The sequence below is a fragment of the Delphinus delphis genome, chromosome 5 (assembly GCF_949987515.2).
Source record: "Delphinus delphis chromosome 5, mDelDel1.2, whole genome shotgun sequence".
NCBI lineage: Eukaryota > Metazoa > Chordata > Mammalia > Artiodactyla > Delphinidae > Delphinus > Delphinus delphis.
In genome coordinates this window covers 50,612,297-50,637,961 of record NC_082687.1, presented here as the reverse complement: position 1 = coordinate 50,637,961, position 25,665 = coordinate 50,612,297, and the positions used below count along the sequence as shown (strand labels likewise).

The window sequence follows — 25,665 nt, the reverse complement described above, 5'->3', positions numbered from 1 at the left end:
ACACACACACACACAGATAATTATGTGGGATGATGGAAGTGTTAACCTTGTTGTGGTAATCATCATCATAGTAACCATCACAATATATATCAACACTTGTATCAAATCATCATGTTTTACACCTTGAACTTATACAATGTTATATGTCAATTATATCTCAGTGAAGCTGGGAAAAAATGAGAAAAGTTGAATAATTTCCCCAAGGTCACATAAGTAGTAGGGGGAAGGGCTGGGATTTGGATCTTTAAAAGCACAAAAGTAGGACAGTGGTTACTACTGTGTGATTTGGAGTTCGATTTAAGTCCCACGTGTGTGTCTTACTAGCTGTGTAACTTTGGGCAAGTGGCTTGACCTCTCTAAAGCTTCATTTTAAAATTTAAAAAAAATTTTTAATTTTTTGGCCTTGTGGTGCAGCATGCGGGGTCCTAGTTCCCCAACTAGGGATTGAACACGTGCCCCCTGCAGTGGAAGTGCAGAGTCCTAACCACTGGACTGCCAGGGAAATCCCTAAACCTTCATTTTTAGAATGAGCTCCTTCAGAGGGCTCTTCTGGAAATTAAACTGCAGTTATGGAAGCCTTTAGCATGGCCTGACACAGTAAGTGAGGTGTACACTGGCCCCTGCCTACAAGGGTTTACTATATTAAATGAGATGAAGCATAAAGATGAAATGTGAGCAAATTTTGTGTGTTTCATGATATATGAGAAAATGTTAAATCATGAAGTTTTAGTAAAAGACAAGATTAGTGTGGTGCATATGGTGTATTAGACAGAATGTTGGACTAGGGCTGAATATACAAATTCTTCTCCTCTTTGCCACTAGCATACTGTGACTCTTAGAGCCGTTTATTTCACTTCTGTGTCCCTCTTTCTGTGTTTCATTTGTTCATTCACTCATCAAACATCTGTTGGGAGACAGCAGTGTGCCCAGGCACACTGCTAGGAATCCAGGTACTGGAGAAGGAGCTAAGACATGATCCCTATTCCCAGCCTGGGCTATGGAACCTACAACCCTAATGGGAGGAGCAGCAGACATATGAAGACTTAATTATAATGCAGTATGAAAAGTGATATCATACTGCTTGAGAGACACACACAGTACTTTGCGCACCTCCAGAAATAACTGATTAATTCTATCTGGAGTTAGAGAAGGCTTTATGAAAGTGTTGACAATTAAATCATGCATCGAAGATGAGAAGAGATTATGTCTTATTCATCCTTGTATTAATATTTCCCAAAGTATTGAGTGCAGTGCCTGACACATAATAGGCCCCCAGTAGTGAACTGGATACTGATTTGCAAGACTGAATTGGTTTGAAGATCATGTTTCTTCCCATGTTCCTTCCTATGTTTCATAGCTCTGTACCTCTCTCAAGCACAGTTCAAGCCTGTAATTCTTTTTCCATCAGTACACCAGGGTGGTTAAAAGCATAGACTCTGGTTTTAGTTCCTATTTCTGCTACTTATTGGCGCTGTTTGACCTTGGGTAGGTTACTTAACTACTCTGTGCCTCAGTTTACTCATCTATAAAATGGGGATAATAATGGTACCTAGCATTATTAAATGGAAAAAATTAAATGCAAAGACTAAGCATTAAGAATAGTAATCACTCATCCTGAGGGTTGTCTTTTCATCTTGTTTATGGTTTCCTTTGCTGTGCAAAAGCTCTTAAGTTTAATTAGGTCCCATTTGTTTGTTTTTATTTCCATTTCTCTAGGAGGTGGGGCAAAAAGGATCTTGCTGTGATTTATGTCATAGAGTGTTCTGCCTATGTTTTCCTCTAAGAGTTTTACAGTGTCTGGCCTTACATTTAGGTCTTTAATCCATTTTGAGTTTATTTTTGTATATGGTGTTAGGGAGTGTGCTAATTTCATTCTTTTACATGTAGCTGTCCAGTTTTCCCAGCACCACTTATTGAAGAGGCAGTCTTTTCTCCATTGTATATTCTTACCTCCTTTATCAAAGATAAGGTGACCATATGTGTGTGGGTTTATCTCTGGGCTTTCTGTCCTGTTCCATTGATCTATATTTCTGTTTTTGTGCCAGTACCATACCGGTTTGCTTACTGTAGCTTTGTAGTATAGTCTGAAGTCAGGGAGCCTGATTCCTCCAGCTCTGTTTTTCTTTCTCAAGATTACTTTGGCTATTAGGGGCAGGACATTAATAAAGACACAGACGTAGAGAATGGGCTTGAGGACATGGGGTGGGGGGAAGGGTAAGCTGGGGTGAAGCGAGAGAGTAGCACTGACATATATACACTACCAAATGTAAAATAGATAGCTACTGGGAAGCAGCTGCATAGCACAGGGAGATCAGCTCGGTGCTTTGTGATGACCTAGAGGGGTGGGATAGGGAGGGTGGGAGGAAGACGCAAGAGGGAGGGGATATGGGGATATATGTATGCATATAGCTGATTCACTTTGTTATACAGCAGAAACTAACATGACATTTTAAAGCAATTATACTCCAATAAAGATGTTAAAGTAAATAAATTCCTGGTCTGATAATTCCCCCCCACAAAAAAAGAATAGTAATCACTTAATAGCCATTAGCAATTTTTTGTGTTTTGTTTACACATATCTTTGCCCTGAGTTCATTTATCTCTAATGTCTCCTCACAAATACTCATTGTGACCAGCAAAAATATTGCTTTCCTGTATGTTTTTTTTTTTAAGCATCTTTATTGGGGTATAATTGCTTTACAATGGTGTGTTAGTTTCTGCTTTATAACAAAGTGAATCAGTTATACATATACATATGTTCCCATATCTCTTCCCACTTGCGTCTCCCTCCCTCCCACCCTCCCTATCCCACCCCTCTAGGTCGTCACAAAGCACCGAGCTGATCTCCCTGTGCTACGCGGCTGCTTCCCACTCGCTATCTGCCTTACGTTTGGTAGTGTATATATGTCCATACCTCTCTCTCGCTTTATCACAGCTCACCCTTCCCCCTCCCAATATCCTCAAGTCCGTTCTCCAGTAGGTCTGTGTCTTTATTCCTGTCTTACCCCTAGGTTCTTCATGACATTTTTTTTTTCTTAAATTCCATATATATGTGTTAGCATATGGTATTTGTCTTTCTCTTTCTGACTTACTTCACTCTGTATGACAGACTCTAGGTCTATCCACCTTATTACAAATAGCTCAATTTCGTTTCTTTTTATGGCTGAGTAATATTCCATTGTATATATGTGCCACATCTTCTTTATCCATTCATCCGATGATGGGCACTTAGGTTGTTTTCCTCTCCGGGCTATTGTAAATAGAGCTGCAATGAATATTTTGGTACATGACTCTTTTTGAATTATGGTTTTCTCAGGGTATATGCCCAGGAGTGGGATTGCTGGGTCATATGGTAGTTCTATTTGTAGTTTTTTGAGGAACCTCCATACTGTTCTCCATAGTGGCTGTACCAATTCACATTCCTACCAGCAGTGCAAGAGTGTTCCCTTTTCTCCACACCCTCTCCAGCATTTATTGTTTCTAGATTTTTTGATGATGGCCATTCTGACTGGTGTGAGATGATATCTCATTGTAGATTTGCATTTCTCTAATTAATGATGTTGAGCATTCTTTCATGTGTTTGTTGGCAGTCTATATATCTTCTTTGGAGAAATGTCTGTTTAGGTCTTCTGCCCATTTTTGGATTGGATTGTTTGTTTTTTTGTTATTGAGCTTCATGAGCTGCTTGTAAATTTCAGAAATTAATCCTTTGTCAGTTGCTTCATTTGCAAATATTTTCTCCCATTCTGAGGGTTGTCTTTTGGTCTTGTTTATGGTTTCCTTTGCTGTGCAAAAGCTTTGAAGTTTCATTAGGTCCCATTTGTTTATTTTTGTTTTTATTTCCATTTGTCTAGGAGATGGGTCAAAAAGGGTCTTGCTGTAATTTATGTCATAGAGTGTTCTGCCTATGTTTTCCTCTAAGAGTTTGATAGTTTCTGGCCTTATATTTAGGTCTTTAATCCATTTTGAGCTTATTTTTGTGTATGGTGTTAGGGAGTGATCTAATCTCATACTTTTACATGTACCTGTCCAGTTTTCCCAGCACCGCTTATTGAAGAGGCTGTCCTTTCTCCACTGTACATTCCTGCCTCCTTTATCAAAGATAAGGTGACCATATGTGCATGGGTTTATCTCTGGGTTTTCTATCCTGTTCCATTGATCTATCTTTCTGTTTTTGTGCCGGTACCATACTGTCTTGATTACTGTAGCTTTGTATTATAGTCTGAAGTCAGGGAGCCTGATTCCTCCAGCTCCGTTTTTCGTTCTCAAGATTGCTTTGGCTATTCGGGTTCTTTTGTGTTTCCATACAAATTGTGAAATTTTTTGTTCTAGTTCTGTGAAAAATGCCAGTGGTAGTTTGATAGGGATTGCATTGAATCTGTAGATTGCTTTGGGTAGTAGAGTCATTTTCACAATGTTGATTCTTCCAATCCAAGAACATGGTTTATCTCTCCATCTATTTGTATCATCTTTAATTTCTTTCATCAATATCTTATAATTTTCTGCATACAGGTCTTTTGTCTCCTTAGGTAGGTTTATTCCTAAATATTTTATTCTTTTTGTTGCAATGGTAAATGGGAGTGTTTTCTTGATTTCACTTTCAGATTTTTCATCATTAGTGTATAGGAATGCCAGAGATTTCTGTGCATTAATTTTGTATCTTGCAACTACCAAATTCATTGATTAGCTCTAGTAGTTTTCTGGTAGCTTCTTTAGGATTCTCTATGTATAGTTTCATGTCAGCTGCAAACAGTGACAGCTTTATTTCTTCTTTTCTGTATTGGATTCCTTTTATTTCTTTTTCTTCTCTGATTGCTGTGGCTAAAACTTCCAAAACTATGTTGAATAAGAGTGGTGAGAGTGGGCAGCCTTGTCTTGTTCCTGATCTTAGTGGGAATGCTTTCAGTTTTTCACCATTGAGAATGATGTTGGCTGTGTGTTTGTCATATATGGCCTTTATTATGTTGAGGAAAGTTCCCTCTATGCCTACTTTCTGCAGGTTTTTTATCATAAATCGGTGTTGAATTTTGTCAAAAGCTTTCCCTGCATCTATTGAGATGATCATATGGTTTTTCTCCTTCAATTTGTTAATATTCCTGTATGTTTTTTGATTGATAGGGAAAAAAAGAGAAAGTGACTTATTTTAGGAAGTGAGTTGTTTATTCGTGGGCTGCTCTTGCTTTAAAGCCCTGATCATAAGAACCTGGTTAATGCCACAAGGATCTCACATGTGCTTTGCTAATTACAAATCATGCTTCTTGGCGGCCCCTTTAACTGTTGAAATGACCTCCAGATTCTGATTTCTCTTCACTCTTTATTAATAGTTAACAAACTCTTTAATGTGCAGTAGGAAAGCCAAGTAAGCCTGAAGCGTTTAGAAAATGGCATGGGAATTAGTTGTAAACTGTTTCAGTAAACATTAAATCGGTGGCAATTACTTAAAGTGATTGCATAAGTTTCATTAAAGTACTTAAGAGAAAAATATGTGCGTAATGCTCTTTAATTATAAGGAACTCATTAAGGTAGCTTTGATCTGGGATTCATCAACCAGCCTAATTCATAAGCTCACCCAGGAGATCTATTAAAAATACAGATTCCTGGTTCACCCCTCTGTTCAGACCTCCTGAGACTTGGAAACCCTGTAATCTGTGGTTTTAATCACCTCAGGTGAATCTGATGATCAGGCCTGTTTGGAAAACACAACTCAGGTATTGTCTTGGCTAAAAGCCTGCTTTAGATTTTTGCTTTCAACCATCGGAAAAAGCACTTAAAGATACTTCAAGTGTAATTGGTTACCAAGGGTTAATAGTGGTTAATGTAGAATGAGAGTAGCTGTGAGAATGGAAGTCTGAGTTTTGGATCACCTTCCTAAGCCATTGACATTGGAAGCCACACCACCATTATTTGACTACAGCAGGAACTGTTGTCTCGGTTTGCCACAAGTTAGTTTAGGTTTTTTACGTGGGTGAAGAGTATGGATGAAAATAAGGTAAGCTTATCAGATGTTGTCTGATACGTGGAAGTGGTGCGTTTATGAACAGATTGGCAAAAGAAATGCTGAGTACAGTTTTGAATCAGGGTAGCCTAACCACAGGTCATTAAATTGTTAGAAGCAAGCAGAAGCAGCAGCTGCATTCTCAAGGTGTGTGCAGCTAAGAAAACAAAGATGCTGAGATGCAAAAATTAGTGAACTTGAATAGGTGTCCACAACTCCCATCACAGCGTTATAGGTATATTCATTGTGGTAAGAACAGCTGGCTACCCTCCTTCCCACCAACTATGGCACTGCCCTAAACAACTTTCTAAAACACACAGCTGGTTTTACCAGTCCCTGCTTGAGGCCCTCAATACTTCCCTATTGGAACTAGAGGATAAAGTCTAAACGCCTTAGCAAAGTATGTAGGGCCATTCACAACTTATCTCATACTATTTTTATACGCTCCTCTTTCTTCTCTTACCACATTTTCATGCTCTGTGCTCTAGCTGCACTGAACTGTAGGCTTCCAAAATGCTTTAAGGAAAACAAACGACATTATTCTGTTAGAGCCCCTAGCATAGTGCCCACTAGGGACTCAATACACAGTAGGTGTTTAATGTGTCAGTTGGATGAATGAATAAATCAAAAGCTCTTAACACAATTACTGTAATTATCTGTTTACATGTGGGTCTTTCCCCCTTGTGGGATGTGAGCCCACTCAGAGTACTATAGTGTATATAGATGAGTATACTCATTACATGTATATAGTATACATATGAGTATATAGAAACTTACGAATGTGAATGAATCAATAGCCTGCCTGATAGGATCATAGACTACAGCTACTTTGCACATTCATGGTCAACCGTTAGTTATCCATGCTGTCGAAGGGAGATTGAATAAGCCAAACATATTAAATAATAGTATGTTTGATTTTCTTGGAATTTATAAAATTATCAAGCCAAACAATGACTATCTGAATCTTGAGAGACTGGAAATTTGGCTGACTTTCTAGGTTCCTCCCTTTCCCATGGAATTCTTTGTTTTTCTCCCTCGTCTATGTCCAACAGCATCAAACCTAAAACTCATGCAAATACCATAGATTTAGGCAGAGCTGACCTGTCCAAAATCACACCTCATCAAGGTTGAGAAGGCAAGTAAGTGTTTTGAGGTTGCGTTTGGACTTGAGTTGCGTTTCCTGGGAAAACAAAAATAGAAAAGAGATTTCGGATAGTCATTATATTACTTTATCATAGTCAGTTTGGTTATGATGAGGAACTGAAAAGAATGGTTGAGAGTTGGTCATAGTCACCAGGATGGGTGTCGAGCCATTGCAGAGCCATGTGCTGACATTGACTTAGACCTTCTTCAATGGACACAGAGAAAACTTCCTTCTCAGACTGGGCTGCACGTGCTCCTGAGATAGAGTGGTACGGAACACAGGATAAATATATATTTACCTGAAGGCATTACTTGTACTTGGATATTTGGAAAGAAATATTTTTATAATAAAATAAACATAAATTCATTAATTTTAAGTGCAAAATTCATGAGACTCTTTAAAATTTAAAGACAGAGCATAGAGATTTACGGAGATACATTGAGGCTGGGTGGCTACTTCAGTTATCCCCTCTGATTAAAGTTTTGAAGAACACGCACATTAGATGAGAGGATTGGTTTGTAACATGGACAGTTTAATGATCGTAACATAGAAATTTTCAACTGAAAGTGCACATTTTAAAGTCTTTTTTGACATCTTTGCTGATGGCTCTGAAGTTCTCTCTCACCACTTCTTGGGCATAAAGGACAGCGGTAGGATCTTTAGGTTCACTTTGTTGCATGAGAAACCAGTTAGGACCCAGAGTTTCAGAGAGAGATGCCTTCCTGCTTTTGAGAACAAGTTAAATTATGAACTGCTTTATTTAGAGCCAGTTGGAGGTAGCATATTGTTGGCAATTGCAAACCATTTAAAAAACAAAAGTTACGGTTATTAATTTTTGAAGACACAAAAGAATGAATCAACATTATAGCAGTGTCAGTATCGCAGTAGGAACTGGTTTCAGCTGAACTGTGGCAGCAAAACAAACGTTTGCAGATTGTTTTGACAGAATGTCATCCACTGGGCTTCAATTAATTCGCCAGCAGCCTGACTTTTGAAACAAGAGTTGCTGCACTTGAAGTAGAGAAGAAAATCCTCCCTCTAACATTTCTGGACCTTAGCGAATAATTCTCTTTGGAAGCATTTGTAATGTAGATCTGCAGATGTTTTTAATTGGACCTGAATATGTTGGTTAGAGATGCGCCTTGAAACATCTGTCTGACATATTTCACCGTAGTGGAGATTAGGGAAATGAGTCCATAAAGCAGAGTGGTCAGCTGGTCACCATGGTGGTACAGGCCTTTTTTTTTTTTTTTTTTTTTTTTGTGGTACGCGGGCCTCTCACTGCTGTGGCCTCTCCCGTTGCGGAGCACAGGCTCCGGACGCGCAGGCTCAGTGGCCATGGCTCACGGGCCCAGCCGCTCCGCGGCATGTGGGATCTTCCCGGACCGGGGCACGAACCCGTGTCCCCTGAATCGACAGGTGGAGTCTCAACCACTGTGCCACCAGGGAAGCCCGGTACAGGCCATTTTAAAACACAGATCACGTGTGTTTTTAAAGTTCTCTAGACAGAGCTGTAAAATGGAAAGGTACTTTTTCAGTTAATGTACTGAATTATTATAAGCACTAATTGACCCCTGACAGTTAGTCTTAAAGATTGTAATGGTCCTTGGCTAATTTTTATGGGATACTGTTTTTTTTTTTTTTAAATCCACTAAGATTTTATGAGTGTGTGTGTCTGTGCTGTTAGTTAATTTTATTCCTTTTTTCCAGTGTACACCCATCACTGGAAGTTAGGCACATGCAACCCTAGGAGGTTAGTTTATTCCCTGGCATGAATGTCTTCTTTATATTTTTTGAAAGTTGTTTGATGAGTTCGAAGAAAATTACTTTTCAAAGCAACTGCATTCATTTTTTACAAAACTCTGCTTGTATGTGTTTGTACACATTTCATCTAATTCTCAAACAGATCTGTAACCCCCAAAGTTAAAACTGACAAGTTCATAGGCTATGTTGTTTGAGCTCTGGAATGAATTTAGACAGCTCTTAAAGTCATTTATAATCAGAGGAAAATAAATTAAAAGCAATAGAATGGATGGCTTGTTGAAAAGTAAAGGAATAATGGCTCAATCCCAAGCTTAGTGTAACAAAAGTTTAGCACTCACTGGAAGGCATTTGGTAATATATAGTGCTTGGTTACTTAAAAAGAGAAAAATAAACATTGTTATTATCAAGATTTTAACATGACTCACTTTCAAAAAGTTCAGTCAGTGGCCAGATATGTTTTTGAGATATGGTTCATGGGCTCTCGAAGGGGTATCCTGTGTTAAGAAACACAGTAGAAATGGAAATGAAGGGGGAAACACACTATAATAAAATAAGTACAGACTTTATAGTCAGCCAAATCCACATAACTGCATTCTAAAGCTTAGATTCCTCCATTACTAGATTTGTGATCTGAGTAATGTATGTAACCTCCTTGAACACGTTTCATTTATGAATATAGAGATAATACTACTTAGGTTATAGGAGTGTTCTTAAAAGAGATAATATCATCCTAGTTTGTACTGTTTACTGATGGATGTTCTTATTAAGTAATATTTCCAATCAGGTACCCTAACTAATGCAAATATTACAGTTTATACTGCTTGGCTGGAAAAAATGGAAAGCAAGCTGAAGACTCTTCAAAACACCCCATATTAGTAACTCTCTTTTGAAGAGGCTTGCAAGTGGTGATCAGTTGACAGAGGAAGAATGAAATCTTGTGATTCTGGAAAATACAAGTATAAATTTTGGAAGAAAAGACTGCAGTGGGTGTGTAGCCCAGTTTGCTTACATGCGATTTTATCCCAAATGAATTGTAAGCCAAGTTATTGTTCTCAAAGTCTTTGATCACTTAAAATAGTAATAGATTCAAGAGAGAAGAGAAACTCATTTCTGAAGTGAGCTTGATTTCAGCATGTGGAAGAGTAAATTTTTTTTTGGACTCAGAGCATACTAATTTCATAGGCAAATGAACCGACTGTCATTCATGGCAGGACATACCATACAAACATTTCAGAAAAAATTTTAGTTGCAGTTGATGTTTCTGAAGTGAATTCTTGGACATAGCCATCCGTATGACTCAGATGAATTACTCTGTAGGAGAAAATTTAGTAGCCACCAATTTAATGTCCAAATAGACCTAAATATTAATATTTTATTATTTTATATTAGTAGCCAGGAAAAATGATTAGAAACTGACTTTCAGAATGCTGTTTAGGGGATTTATTTAGCTGGGATCACAAGTAACTATTAGATGGCATTTTGGGGTGTGGTTTAAAGTAGGATTAGATGAATATAACATTGTAAGAACTGGGCATTGGCCAGTTTTTCTTTGAGTATATAAGGCAAAAATTCAGAGTGTATTTAATAACTGTAATTTATTTTTATGTAAACCAACAATGGAATCTGTAAAATTGTTTGGGCTCTTGTTTCGAAAAAGTAAGACTTTTTAAAGGAACATGGTAACAAAACATGAGTTTTGTTCTACTGTAGTAGAAAATCACACTTCCTAAAATCTCTATTAGACAAGAGTAGAGACTGAGTGGGTATACCTAAGGGTATAATAATCTTCATGTGTATGTGTTTTGGGTGCAGCTCAGAAATAACCAATGTTGTCTAACATTTATTATCTCTTGGGTTGCTGATGTGTATTTGCTTTGACGACAGACACTACTCGAAGAGAAAAAGTAGCTGATTGTCAGTAGGACCTGTACATCAAAACATGTGTTCTATACAGAATTTCCACATTCATTTCAGTAGGTCACCCTTGTGCATAGCTTACTTCCTTTTACCGTGTATTTTTGTTAATCTGTGAACCATCATGCATGCCTTTCCCTTTCTGTGTTTGGAATCCGTCATCCTTATTCACGTGCTTTATTCTTCTTCCAGTGAAGTTTCAGTTTTAAAAATTCTCTTAAATATTTCCTGCTCACTTAGGTCTCTGGAGTTGGTTATGTGCCTTTACCTCTTTAGGTCATTTTCACTGAGGTTTATTTTTGTTGCCACAATTGGTGATAAATTCATTGAAAAAGGAAGAGTAAATATCTTCATTCATTTTATAACTTCTTTATCGCTGGTTTTTAAATACTCCTAGTGACTGCTCACTACACATCTCTGATTGAAAAGCAGGGTAAATAAAGGGTGAGAATGTTGCTAAGGATTACTAGTTTTTCCCTCCAAGAATGCCAAATTCAGTTTTTTTAGTCTTTGCATTTGAAAATTTGTTGATAGGTATTGTTTCTCAAATGAAAGATGAGATAAAAAATGACAGAATGAACAGCACGTTAGTAGATCATTGAATCTAATAGCACTGTCTTGTATTTCTGAATAGATTTTGTAAGGCAGAAGAGTAAAATTCAATTCCATCATCCATGGATGTGTCTTGTAATTTCTTCCTTTTTCCTGTTGTTATTATATGTCAACCAGGTGGGGAACCTGAGCCAGAGGGTGAAGGGGGATTTGCTCATTTGGGATTGGAGCTGAGCACGGGATCTAGGACTTACAATTCTGATTCCATCACTCCACCCATGATTATTGTTTACTCAGGGTTGTGTTGTCTTGAGAAGTAAATTCCCTGGCTATCACTAGACAGGAGGGCATGTGCAGAACTCCATCCGAACAATGAATGCTTCCTAAGTCAGAAAGACCTGTTTCCCCTGAAGTGAGAACGAGCTCCTGTAACACTTCACTGATCACATGGGGGGAATTTGCCAACATATCTGCAAGGTTTGGAGGGTCTTTAAGTATCTTACGTAAGTCCTCCTTAAAATGCATTGAGAACAATCCCCCCCTCTCATCATAGCCCCCAAAACAATAATACTTCTTTAGTTCATTTTCACATTATTAGACAACTTGAGTATTTATATTTAATATTTGCCTTGACCTACTCACTCACCTACATATCCCATTGGGTTGCTTTTATCTCAGTTTACCCTAGCTTTTCACTCTTAACTTGGTAACTTGATCTTGATTCTTCCTTCTGGTTCCTTTAGGTTTGCTGTTTATATTTGCTGGCTTTGGTATTTGATCTTGGCTTCCTCTTAGAGATTTTCGTTTGTCTCGTTTTTCATACCCAGAGCACCTTCTATTGTCTTATTAGGAGTTCCCTGTCTCATTCTTTATATATCCCTCTATATCTGAATCCCAGATATCCCACGGCTCTTTTCTGCCCCTCCACATAAGGAAGGTGACAGAGGAATTTGGACAATTTTCTGGTGAATGTGTAATCTCTACTTTATGAAGTTACTAAAGCATTTTATGAACATAGTTCTAGGAAAGACAGATTTTGACAAAAGTATTTCTAAACCAGCTTAAACTGACCCGTGATGGATCTAAAGAAAAGGTGACCATCTGAGAAGGCAAAGGAACTCTAAATTTTGTGATTGATACTTAATTAATTGGAAATTCTGCAGCCAATTAAGGAATAGCCATGCCTTACACATCACCACAAGCCTTAGAAGTGACTAAATACTTTCTCTGCCTGTTCTTTCTGAACAGGAAGCTGTTAATAATGACTTCTGAAGTGGTGCTCATTTACTTCCCTCTAATGAACTGAGGTTATCTCCAGATGACTTGAAGTCTTGTAAATACGCTTTTTATATAAGGGATAAAGAAATGTTGCATGGAAAGTTTATAGTGAAAATATATTGTGTTGAAAAGGGTGACTTCCTTACGTTTGTTGATAATACTCTGTGAAATACATAGATTGTTCATAGCAGACTTTAATGAAATCAAAGTCCCTAACCAGCCCACATGCACAGTCTGATCTATGTTTTCTATCAGCTTTGTGTGGTTTAGCTGTATGGATAAGCTAGAAGGAAGTCTATTTCTGTAACAAATGATGCTCCTCTCTTCTAAAATATGGTTCTAAAAACTTAGCTGATTTCATTTTATTTGTTACTGAAAATGGATTTAGCATTTTTTAAATGCTCTTGATAATTTGGGAAGGTACTTAATGAAACAGCATGAAAACTTATTGTTTATATTAATTAGACTCTTGTTATCCATGTGCCATTTCTCAGGCTTTACAAGTGGTCTTTAAGATTCTGGCCTGGTTTTGAGGTCTTTGCTGGCCAGGGGACACATGTTGCTGGTTGGTTTCAATAACGCAGAGCCTTCTGGGTAGATAAAACAAGGCAAATGAAGCATCGTGTTGTCTGAGAACAGTGAAACTATTAATGTCAAATTGGTAGTGTTGGAGGACCTGCTATATATATTTTTCTTTGCCGAGAATGTAATTAAGCTTCAGAGAAGTGGGGGATCACTGCCACTAATTTTGGATCTTCAACTCAGAGCAGACTTAAGGCGGAAAAGCTTACTGTAGAATCTTGCTGACATTTCTGTATTACGTTCAGAGTTCTATCAAAATCTTTAGAGCAGTGATATATCTGTGGGGAATGTGACTTTTTTTTTCTTTAGAAAACATCAGCACCTATGTAATGTTTCCTTGATGTCTCTATTCCCCATGCTCCCTTTTTAGCGGGATTATGTTTTGAATCACATTTCTCAATATTGCTATCCAGGAAAGATGGGTAGAATATTTTGGCCATGTGGGGATGGAGTCCTAAAGATTCTCTAAGGCTTGGTGCTTTTTATATTCCTAGGCATTTTGAACGACAGTCTACAGAAAGGAGGATGCCTCCTTTTGTACGTGGAGGCATCTAATGGCAGCATTAGCATGGTGGTTGTGACACTAATATTGGAGCGGTAAATTTAGCTACTTTGTATAGAAAAGAGTTGCACTCCAGCAAGTCTGTAGAGTTTATTTTGGGAATCGGGAAGACTTCCTAATGTTGATGAGAATTGAGTCTGACTTTGGAAACCTTAGGGTATAAATTGTGCTGATAATTGTTCTGAGTTGAGCCTGGAGAAAATGCTGATGTATTCACTCTTAAGCAGAGTGATTCATCATATAACCCTTATCATGGACAGCTCTGGCAGAGCAAAGAGAAGTGAAGTAGAGAGTGAGAAATTAAAGGAAAATGGAAATGGGAACTGTGACATGCATTAGGAACTTTTCAGTCTTTTAGGAAGAGCTTGCTGGTGGCCATATTTTTCACCATCTTAATTAAAGGGTGAGTTCCTCTTTATAGAAAGCATCTTACTTTTCCATGCCACTTGCATGGAAAGCCCCTCACCCTGTCTCCATTGTTCTGTGCCTATGGAGTTATTTTTAGGCCTGTGTGCCTTTCAGAACCATGCCCAGTCCTGTTACATGGTTCAGAACTGTCTGTTTGAATCCCTAGACAGCCGTTAAGGCAAATGCATGAGGGTTATGCTTGTTTTGGACATTTGTTGAGAAAGATAATTGAGATTCTGTAGTTTCAAGTACGGTAGGGAAGTGTCTGGCACTAATTTGGCATGACTGTCCTCAAGTTAGCAATTAAAAATACCTTAATAGGTTTGTTTTCCTTATAATAATGACATTAATGTTAATTTTAGAAAATTTGGAAATTACACGTAAGCAAAATGAGGAAAACAAAAATAATCAATAATTCCATCATTTAGGGATAGTAATTGTTAACATTTGGTTCTGTTTTTTTTAATATATATATTATATAAATTAGCCTTTGGTTGCAAGTGTAAGAAACCCAATTATAACTGGAATAAACAAAACAGAATTTATTGATTCACTGAAGGAAAGGTCAGGATAAAGCTGTTTCTTTGGGGAAAGGAATTTGATCTGAACAAACGACTAGAAGGGAGTTAAAAATAAGAACCAAAAGTTAATGCTTATCCAGATATGTAAGGTGTTAGGTACCTTGTAACAAGGCAGATACACCCTGGTGGTTAAATTTGAGTGAATAGACATAGTTGTAGGAATTTCTCTTCCTTACTTGAATCATTTTTCTTCTGTAAATTCTCTGGCACGTGGTAGATGTCAAAAGACATAACTTAAGACTCAAGCAGGGGCCAAACAACACTCTGAACAATGTACTGACTCATCAAAATCCACATTATCTGTTATGATATTCCACCAGACTTCTTGGTCACCTGCTTTTTTTTTTTCACTACTGTGTTGCTTTGGCACCTTGGATATTGCCTCCTTGGGAACTTTGGAAGCTGACTTCCTTGGCAGGGTAGTGGCATTGCCATGCTGGGCCCTAGTGACAGTGTCTAAAATGTGGTACCCTTTGCAGGTGATTTTGCAGACAGAGGGCAGCAACAGTGGGGCTGGAGCCAAAAGGATAAGTGTGAAACATCTCTTGGGGACCCGGAAAATACTTGGGAGGTAGATTTATCAGTGGGGTGCAGTCGCATGATATGCAACTAGAGCAATGTCAGTGAAATTGGGTTATTACTGTTTTATGAGCCCATCCCCCCTGCCAAGGGCTCATGAATATCATGCAAACTTGGATTAAATGAAGTAGGGAAAATGATATGGTGATGAGAAAAATCCAGAAAAAAAAGTCAAAAAGTTTAGTTTCACCATTAGTTAGTTTAGTTACTGTATTAGCTCAGGCTGCTGTAACAAAATATCATAGACTATGTAGCTTAAACAATAGGAAATTATTTTTCACACTTATGGAGGCTGAGAAGTCAAGATCAAAGTACCAGTTGATTAGGTTCCCTGGTCAGGGCCCAGTTCCATGGCAGCCTTCTCCCTGTGTCCTCCATGGTAGAGAGAAAGGAAGCAAACTCTCTGGTGTCTCTTCTTATAAGGGCACTAATCACATTGTGAAGGGCCCACTCTCATAACCTCATCTATACGCAGTTATTTCCCAAAGGCTCCATCTCTAAATATCATCACATTAGGGCTTAGAGTTTCAACATGAATTTTGCCAGGGACACAATTCAGTCTGTAATAGTTACTTACTTTAGGTCCCTACTGAGGCTGCTAAACCCCAAAATGACTGATTAGAATTTTAAGTCTTCCTGATAGAGATTCTTGAAATATTGGAATAATATTAATAATATAATTAATATAATTGGAATGATTAATAAAAAGCATCAGCAGACCCAAAAGTCTTTGAGCCAATGTTTCAATATGGTGTGCCCTGTAGTTTCATAGATAAAATTTATTTGACTGGTAGACCATCACTGGGACTACTTCTTTGTGAATGGCTTAGCAGCATTTTAAGTACATGTATTAACACCACTGAAAAGCCTAGTTTTAATTTTTCCAACCCACTGTGTTAGCAGAAATTATGAAGGAGAAAGAGTAAATTGGGGAATGTAAGGGCTACCACCTTTTTGTTCTAAAGAATTCTGAATAATCTTGTAAATATGACTTGAGTTCTGATAACATTTTTGTAATGTAAATTGTAGGTACATTTTTTTTTCAACATTTTGAAGATGAAAGCCTAAGACACAGGTATTTTCCAAAAATATCTCAGTGAACTCCAGTTTTTATCATCTCTTGTTGGCTGAAATTGAGCTTACTCTGCCCCTAAGTAAGATTGCTTGGTAGTATTCTGAAATCTAGGGTCTTTGCGCTGTTGACTCTTTAAGGCTGCGTAATAATTTCATGGCATGTTATGGATAACTGTGATAATTGACAGCTTTTCATGTGTGGGAGCTTATTAATACATGGATACCTAAGTATTTTAAAAAATTATCCATCTAAATGAATGCTATTTGGCTGTTTCAATTTCTTAGCTAACTTGAAACAGAAAAAGTAACCATCTAATTTACCTGTCTAGAGCCTGCCTGCATGTAAGTCAGCAGTCATTTTCTGGATATGTTGAAGTAATCTATGAGGTAGATTAGGGCATGGAGAAACTCTAGGTGAACTCGTACAGATTACTCCACTAAAAGTTGGATTCCGTAAAAACAGGTTCTTCAATGCAATTATTTTGAAGATGCTGATATGTGGTTGGCTAATATAAGTTAGTTCTACCCTAACCCATTCAAATGGAATCATAGATGTCTATATCGTAAATCTTTGGTTGTAAGTGACGAGAAAAATCGCCTCATTACTTTTAGCTAGAAGGGAATCCTTACATAGCATTGAAAAATTACTGACTTCAGGCATGGCTGGACCTAGGTGCTTAAATGATGGCATCAGGAGCTTGTTTCTGTCTTGGTTCTGAGTTTCTTATTCCCAGGCAGGCTTTTCCCTTAGGGTTGCAAGGTGACCAGCTGCGCTCAAAGATTTTATTACCATCTTATCATCTTAGCATAAAGTGAAGATTTATTTCCTGGAAGTTCCAACAAAAAGCTGATGATTTTTCATTTTGATTGGCTTGGATTAGATGAAGTGTCCACTTGAAAATTAATTGCTGTGGCCAAGAGTTGTGATATTCTCATTGTCCAGGCCTGTGTCACAGGGGGTAATTCAGCCTTGGTGGACTTACAAGGATAAAGATGGTTCTCCAAAGGAAAATGGGGTGCTGTTATCAGAAAAAGAGGTTAGGGTTGCTAGGTGGGCAGGAGTAACAGATGCCACTAAAATGTGTGTATGTACGTTAAAGATTTATATGTATATGGAGATTTCTTCATTTAGCTAGTTATCATTTCTTTTTTTTTTTTTTAACATCTTTATTGGGGTATAATTACTTTACAATGGTGTGTTAGTTTCTGCTTTATAACAAAGTGAATCAGTTATACATATACATATGTTCCCATATCTCTTCCCTCTTGCGTCTCCCTCCCTCCCACCCTCCCTATCCCACCCCTCCAGGCTGTCACAAAGCACCGAGCCAATATCCCTGTGTCATGCGGCTGCTTCCCACTAGCTATCTACCTTACTACGTTTGTTAGTGTGTATATGTCCATGACTCTCTCTCGCCCCGTCACAGCTCACCCTTCCCCCTCCCCATAACCTCAAGTCCGTTCTCTAGGAGGTCTGCGTCTTTATTCCTGCCTTACCCCTAGGTTCTTCATGACATTTTTTTTTTCTTAAATTCCATATATATGTGTTAGCATACTGTATTTGTCTTTTTCTTTCTGACTTACTTCACTGTGTATGACAGACTCTAGGTCTATCCACCTCATTACAAATAGCTCAATTTCGTTTCTTTTTATGGCTGAGTAATATTCCATTGTATATATGTGCCACATCTTCTTTATCCATTCATCCGATGATGGGCACTTAGGTTGTTTCCATCTCCGGGCTATTGTAAATAGAGCTGCGATGAACATTTTGGTACATGACTCTTTCTGAATTTCGGTTTTCTCAGGGTATATGCCCAGTAGTGGGATTGCTGGGTCATATGGTAGTTCTATTTGTAGTTTTTTAAGGAACCTCCATACTGTTCTCCATAGTGGCTGAACCAATTCACATTCCCACCAGCAGTGCAAGAGGGTTCCCTTTTCTCCACACCCTCTCCAGCATTTATTGTTTCTAGAATTTTTTGATGATGGCCATTCTGACTGGTGTGAGATGATATCTCATTGGAGTTTTGATTTGGATTTCTCTAATGATTAATGATGTTGAGCATTCTTTCATGTGTTTGTTGGCAGTCTGTATATCTTCTTTGGAGAAATGTCTATTTAGGTCTTCTGCCCATTTTTGGATTGGGTTGTTTATCATTTCTTATAGTTATGAATGGGAAAAGAAGTCTGAGGATTTTATATATACATTTAAGTGCATTTATAGAGTACTACAATGGCCTAATAATCAGATAAATTGTGGAAGTTTTAACAACCATGGTATCTACCTACAAACTTTTATCTCAGAATGAAGAAGAGAAATGAATACTTAAAATGATAACTGTGTAAACCAGTTGGTGATAGCACATTAATAACTTAAAGAAACAAATAGTTATTTCTTTTTATACTTTGGTTTGAGATCTAAGACTTTACCAGATGGTGGACTTTGACAAGGAGAAAATACAAAATCCTGAAGTCCTCACTTAACCCACAGAAGGGAATTTGCATGTAAGCTTGTCATGCACAGTATGAATGTTCGTTATGATCATTATTTCTATTAAAATTTTTTTCTTGGGTAGCTTGCAGGGTGACCACATTGGGATGCTTCGCAGACCAAAAATAAAAGGGCCTGTTCGCAAATTGCCTTTCAGTGGATAATGAACCAAATGTTAAATTAATTTACTTTAGGACTATTTCATATGCCATTATGATTTCTGCCTCTTCTGAAATCCAGTACATTTACTGTCTGTACTGTTCATATGGAAATCTGACCATTTTGAAAAGTGAGATCATCCATTAGTGTGTGGTGGCCAAGAAATGGGCTTGGAAGTAACACAAGTGGGTTTGAGGTCATATCACTTACTAGTTGTGTGATCTTGGGGAAGTCTCTTAGCCTCTTAATACTCAGTTTCCCTATCTGTAATGTGAGAGTAATACAAGAGAATAATAGTAGAGGATATTTCACAGGCTTGTGTAAAATAAATGATGTAAATGGAAAGTACTAAACACAATGCCTAGTACAGTGTAACAATTCAAAAATGTTATTGAGTGTTACATTTTTATCAATAGCATTTTTTTCCCATTATTATGTGTTATCTTCCAGCTTTAAGTTCCTTGAGGACAGAGATCTTATCTTAAAAAACATTTTGTGTCATTTCAACAAATACCATAGTGTGTTGCATGCAATAAAAACTAATAAATATTAATTAAGTTATCAAATGTGAGTGTAAGAACTATACTTCAAATATTGCTAAGCCTCCAGGGTTTTCGTTTTGTTACATCATGTCATTTTCCTAGTTGTGCTTAAAAAGAGGTAGAGGATAGAAGCATAGAACGATAGCTTGTGTGGAACTGGGACAGAATATATATTATTCATTGTTTCATTCATTCTTTTACTCATTTTTCCATCCATTCTCTTTTGTATAACTTCACTGTGCCCAAGATAGGTGCCAAGAGCAGTTTAGGTAAGGCATGAAAAGTTGCAAAGACAAAGTACAGCAATGAATAACACACCAAGCAGTGGATATTAAATGTCTTAATAGATGTGCACATTAAATGTTGTGGTCTCTCAGGGTAGGAGGAGATTGCATCTAGCAGAGGAAAATAGCTCACCGGAAATATTCATTCTTTTATTTGTGACTTTCTGTACAGGGAATGGCGACTATATTTTGGTGCAGCTCATGCAAAGATGGATTAAGGGGAAGAGTAGAATAAGGACAGTTTTCCAAACTTATTTTCCATTTCAGAGTTCTTACTGTAAGCTGCTTTTTGCAAGCAAGCGGTTGTGAGTTTGTGTATTTGAAAATGTCCAAGTTTTATTTAGTCATGTCTAATTCATTAATACTCAAAGTGACTGTTAGGTGCACACTACTGTGTTGGTCTTTAAGGAGGGTGCATAAAATACAGACCCTGTCTTTCAGGGCCTTGGTGACCTAGTTGGAGAGAGAAGGTGCATCTACAAAAGTTTAGGGACTAATGAGCAAGCTGTATATTTGTTAGTGCCTAAATGAGTAATTCAGACATAAAGTGTTGTTATGGTTTGAATAAAGGAGAGATTCATGTCCCTGGGAATGGTTAGTATAGGTTATTGGAAAAGATAGACTCTCCATCTGGGCCTTAGAAATTGAATCAGTTAGAGAGGAAAGAAAGGAATATTCTAGACTGGAAAAAGGAACAGATCTGAAAATGAGCAGGTATATTTCGTCACAAGACACTTCTGGGTTGCTGTGGGAGAAAAGGTTGAATGCACAGATTGAGGCCAGAATTACATGAAAGGCAACTGCAGAGGCCAAGTTCAAGCTCCACAGGAGATAGAGTGCGGGTGTGGAAGTGATGTCTGCTGCAGTAGCTGGTGGCAGCAGTAAGTGTGGACAGCATCCCTGCCCTACATTTGCTTTCTTCTTTTTGGCAATGGGGGTTTGGGAGCACTGGGTGTCCCCAAGCCCTGCAGACCATCACGTGGTCTGCCAACAGTTGGACCTGGGTCAGAGAAACCATGTTGATATAGGACCCTCCAGGAAATTCTAGAGCTACTCAAAAAAGCCAAAACACATTTTAACCAGAGGGCAGAATAAAAAAGGAAAAAAATCAAGGCAGATTAGAGACATTAACTTCACTTTGATCTAGAGGCCTTCTGTTCTGACAAAGGTGATTGGATGAATTTGAGTTTCTCTCTCTCCTTTCTTTCCTCTCTGTCACCCTGTCTCATTTTTTTCTCCAGGTTCTCTTTTATGATGAGACTAGATTAGGTATTACTTAGAATCATAATCTGTTCATCCGTAAAGCAAGTTGATTTTCTGATGTTTTTGCCCCCCACCTGCCCCCCCTCCCCCAGTATTAAAGTGAGGCGGAAGGGGTTTCTATATTTTCCCCTTGTTCTTTCATTGGCTGTTTCCTAAAACACACACCTTTGTGTTCTCATTACTGAAGCCACTTAATTCACTGAAGTAAAACATGCAGAACCTTTGGCTATTTTCTTTCTTACCTTATATATTTTCAACCTATAAGGGTTGTCAAGGCTAATATCTGTGAGAGCTTTCTTTCTTAGAAGTTAGGCAGGTTTTGCTAGTAAGGGTCAACAATTTTCTAATGAACTTAAACCTTGTATTTTAGCTACTGTGGTGATCATCATCATCCCATTTTTCAGGTGGGGAACTTGAAACACAGAGAGGTTAACTAGCTTTTCTCAGATCACACAGCAAATAAGCAGCAGAGTTTGGATTCAAACCCAGTTTGGCTCCAGAGTCTCAATGCAATACTGTGTCTTGTATTTAGCTCATTTCTTTTTTTTTTTTTGTGGTACGCGGGCCTCTCACTGTTATGGCCTCTCCCGTTGTGGAGCACAGGCTCCGGACGCGCAGGCCCAGCGGCCATGGCTCACGGGCCCAGCCCTGTGGCACGCGGGATCCTCCCGGACCAGTGCACGAACCCGTGTCCCCTGCATCGGCAGGCAGACTCTCAACCACTGCACCACCAGGGAGGCCCTAGCTCATTTCTTGATATGATCAAAAGTTATGGAAAAAAACGAACTCCTGATGTACTTCATTGGGTAGACTCTCACTCTGCATATCTTTGTGTTAAGAATGGTGTTAGAAATTGGGGAGGGTATTTGCTGGCCATAGAGGATGCCCCTCCCACATGTTGATATTGACAATACAATTGCTGTGACCTCTTATTTCTGATTCCTGGGGAAGCTTCCTTCTGATTAGGGGAGCAACTGAGCAAAGAAACTAGAGTAGAAAGCTCATTTTTGATACACAATTTTGGAATTTTATCCCAAAGGGATTGTTATATTGGTTGCTCAGAGACTGTATTTAATAAATAAGACAACTTATGAAAGGTGCTTAGATATGGGACCTGGAGAGGAAGACCTGGAGGTAACAACGTTACATCCTTCTTCCATTCCACTTTACAGAAGTCACAGCTGAGTTGCTGTCTGATAAGCAGTGAGTTGTATTTCCCTAACTTGAGAGCACCAGACCACAGAGTAATGCTCTGTGGATTAGAGCTCAGCAAAGATGTGTGTAGTGTCTGTGCAGGAGAATCTGTTCTTTAAGCAGGAGAGACATGTATTCTCTGTTAGAGATGGGGACAAACCCACATCATATCTTTTAGAAAGCGACAAAAAGTTGATTCTCTAAACATAGACTTTTCCCTTCTAGAAGCTAATTCTATCTCAGGGATCTTTGATGTTGAATGTTGATGAAAAGTCAGTTAAATTTGTGACTGTCAGTTTCAGAACCACTCTGCTGAATAACTACATTTCTAGTAGTGTGAACACTCTACTTGTTAGGAGTAGTGTCCAGATTCTAAATTCTGCCAGTCATTTCTTACCCTCATATCATTTCTTTCATGCCCTCTCTGATCCTCTAAAATAGTTACACATCCCATTTCTTTTTTTTTTGGTACGTGGGCCTCTCACCGTTGTGGCCTCTCCCGTTGCGGAGCACAGGCTCCGGACGTACAGGCTCAGCGGCCATGGCTCACGGGCCCAGCTGCTCCGCGGCATGTGGGATCCTCCCGGACCGGGGCACGAACCTGTGTCCCCTGCCTCGGTAGGCGGACTCTCAACCACTGCACCACCAGGGAAGCCCACATCCCATTTCTTGATTGGAAAGGCATTGCAAATGTTTTTACACAAAAGTCCTGGAACTTTAGATTTTTTTCTCCCAGAGATTTAAGAAATTTCAAAGCTTTTTTTCTAATTACAAAAGTGAAACATATTGTATCTTATATTAATATGTATTCGGTTACCTTCTTTTAATGTTCTGCGAACACAAAACAGTTTGCAGATATTTTTCTTGTTTATTGGTTTATGTACTAATTTATTTATTCACTTAAGTAATTAATTAATTAGTTAATGTTTGTTTTCCCTCCTAGCATTTAAACTCAGTAAGAATAGGGACCTTTTTGTCAGGTTCTTTGCTTTATCTTCAAAGCCTGAAGCAGAGCCTATTTAGAACATAGACAGTACTCAATAAATATTGCTGAATGAATACATGAATGAGTTGTGCACGTTTTAAAATTGATAGGAAAGTGAAAGGAAGAAAATAGAAGTCCTAGAAACAAACTGCATAACATTTAAAAGGTATGTATACAGGCAGTCCTTGCTTTACACTGTAGCGTAGGACCATAAAAATGACTATGCAAGCTGAAATTATACAAAACAATCCTAATGATCAATGGGAAGAGTTATTATTGTTCTTTGACCTTTAAAAAAATTTGCCAAATCATTAAAATCTCTCTTACTGTTGGCTATTAAGGTATAGGGAAGTGAAAAAAAATAGTAAAACTAGTTATTTATTTAGTATTTGCTAATTTAAAACATTAGAAACATTGAGATTAAAGTGGTTGATTTCTTTGTAAAATCTTATCGGAAGTAGTTAGCCTTTTTCCTACAGTACAATTCATGAAATGGAGTGAGCATCTTTTCTATGCCCAGAGCAATTGTCATTCTCCTCTCTAAGTCTGGATCAGCTTCCAACATTTTATCGTTTGCGCTTTCTGTGTTAGGGAATGTCTCTGAGGGTTCCTGTAACATGAAAGATTTTTGCCAGCATCACTCCCTCTGGGACATCATTAGCATCCTGTTACAACCACTTGCCTTACTATTGATGTTAATGAGTTCGCCTTCACTAAGTTCCTCTGACTGTACATCTAGAGTCTCTCAAATGGGGAATGGCAGCATTATCTACATTCCCATAATCAGCTAGGTCTTCTGTAACTCCATTCGTATTTGACATAGATTTCACTTCCAGTGTTAGTACTTTTTGTTTCTGTGCTGTACTTTCATCTTTGTTGGCTAGCTCCCTCTTTTGATTATTCATGTCATATGAATTTATCATTGGAAGACAAGAAGGCAGCACAGCTACACACTTTGCTGTCTGTGCATGAACTGGATAACAAATGTGTAGTGACCAATCACTGGCAGACTTTGAAAGGAGCACTATGATTGGTCACGATCATGATGCATATATGTTATGTACATATACGTAAAATACAGTACATAAAATACAGTAATTGCGTTTTATGCAATTACTCACAGTTAATTTACCATCCAGCTGAAATTTGAACTGTGTTGTTGGGGGACTAGTGTTCTTTAACCAAACTGTGGTAGCTGAAATTCACACTCATTAGAACCATGCAAAATGAGGGCTCTCTCATTTCCAGACTCTTTTATGGATATATGTGTAATTTTTTCTTTACCAAAATGGGATTGCTTTATGCATATGATTTTGTAATTTTATTTTTTTCAATTAATATTATATGATATATATGTCAAAAAACAATAATCTCATCTTCATGTTTTATGACTGTGTGGTATTTGATTGAATGGTTGTAATATAGTTTATTTAACCAATCCTCCTTTTTGGACATTTAAGCTTTTTCTGTTTCTCTCAATTATAAACTATGCTGTAGTGGTCACCTCTGTAGTTAAGACTTTGTGATAACAACTGTTATGTGTTTAGAATGAACATCTTGCTAGTGGTAGAATTGCTGACTCACAGGATAGATACACTTTAAAAACATTTCCATACCTTTTCAGAGAGATGTTCGCATTGAGGCTCCTACCAGCGACATAAATTGGAAGGTGCTGGTACATGTGTCCTAAACCCTTGCCAACATTGAGGTGATCATTCTTTAAAGTTTTTGCCATTTTTTTTTGTTGTTGTTGTTTTGCGGTACGCAGGCCTCTCACTGTTGTGGCCTCTCCCTTTGCGGAGCACAGGCTCCGGACGCGCAGGCTCAGCGGCCATGGCTCACGGGCCCAGCCGCTCCGTGGCACGTGGGATCTTCCTGGACCGGGGCGCAAACCCGTGTCCCCTGCATCGGCAGGCGGACTCTCAACCACTGCGCCACCAGGGAAGCCCAGTTTTTGCCATTTTTATAGGTAAAACATATATTTTATTTTAATAGTTAGTATTGATTACTAGGTAGGTTGAATATTTTTTCATGAGTTTATTTGTAGTAAATATATTTTCATCTACAGAATTTTATTCTGTCCTGATTATAGTGGTTTTCAGATGGTAGGAAGTTTTTTGTTTTTTTAGGTTGAGTACATATATTTCTTCAAAGTTCTGCATATGAATAAATCTGTGTACTCGGACTGCAGTTACATGTATATTCTTGGTTACCCAGGGATTATAAGGAGTATCTGTGGGCCTTAGTTTTGTAATATAGCCATCAGTTTCCAAATGCTTTCCATTTTTTTTAAAGAAAGAGAAAATACCCA

General features: G+C 38.1%; 1 protein-coding gene across 4 annotated transcripts in view; it reads left to right on the top strand.

Moving 5' to 3' along the window:
- SLC4A4 (solute carrier family 4 member 4) overlaps window positions 1-25,665 on the top strand; it is a 356,040-nt gene that overhangs the window by 115,532 nt on the left and 214,843 nt on the right. The window lies entirely within an intron of this gene.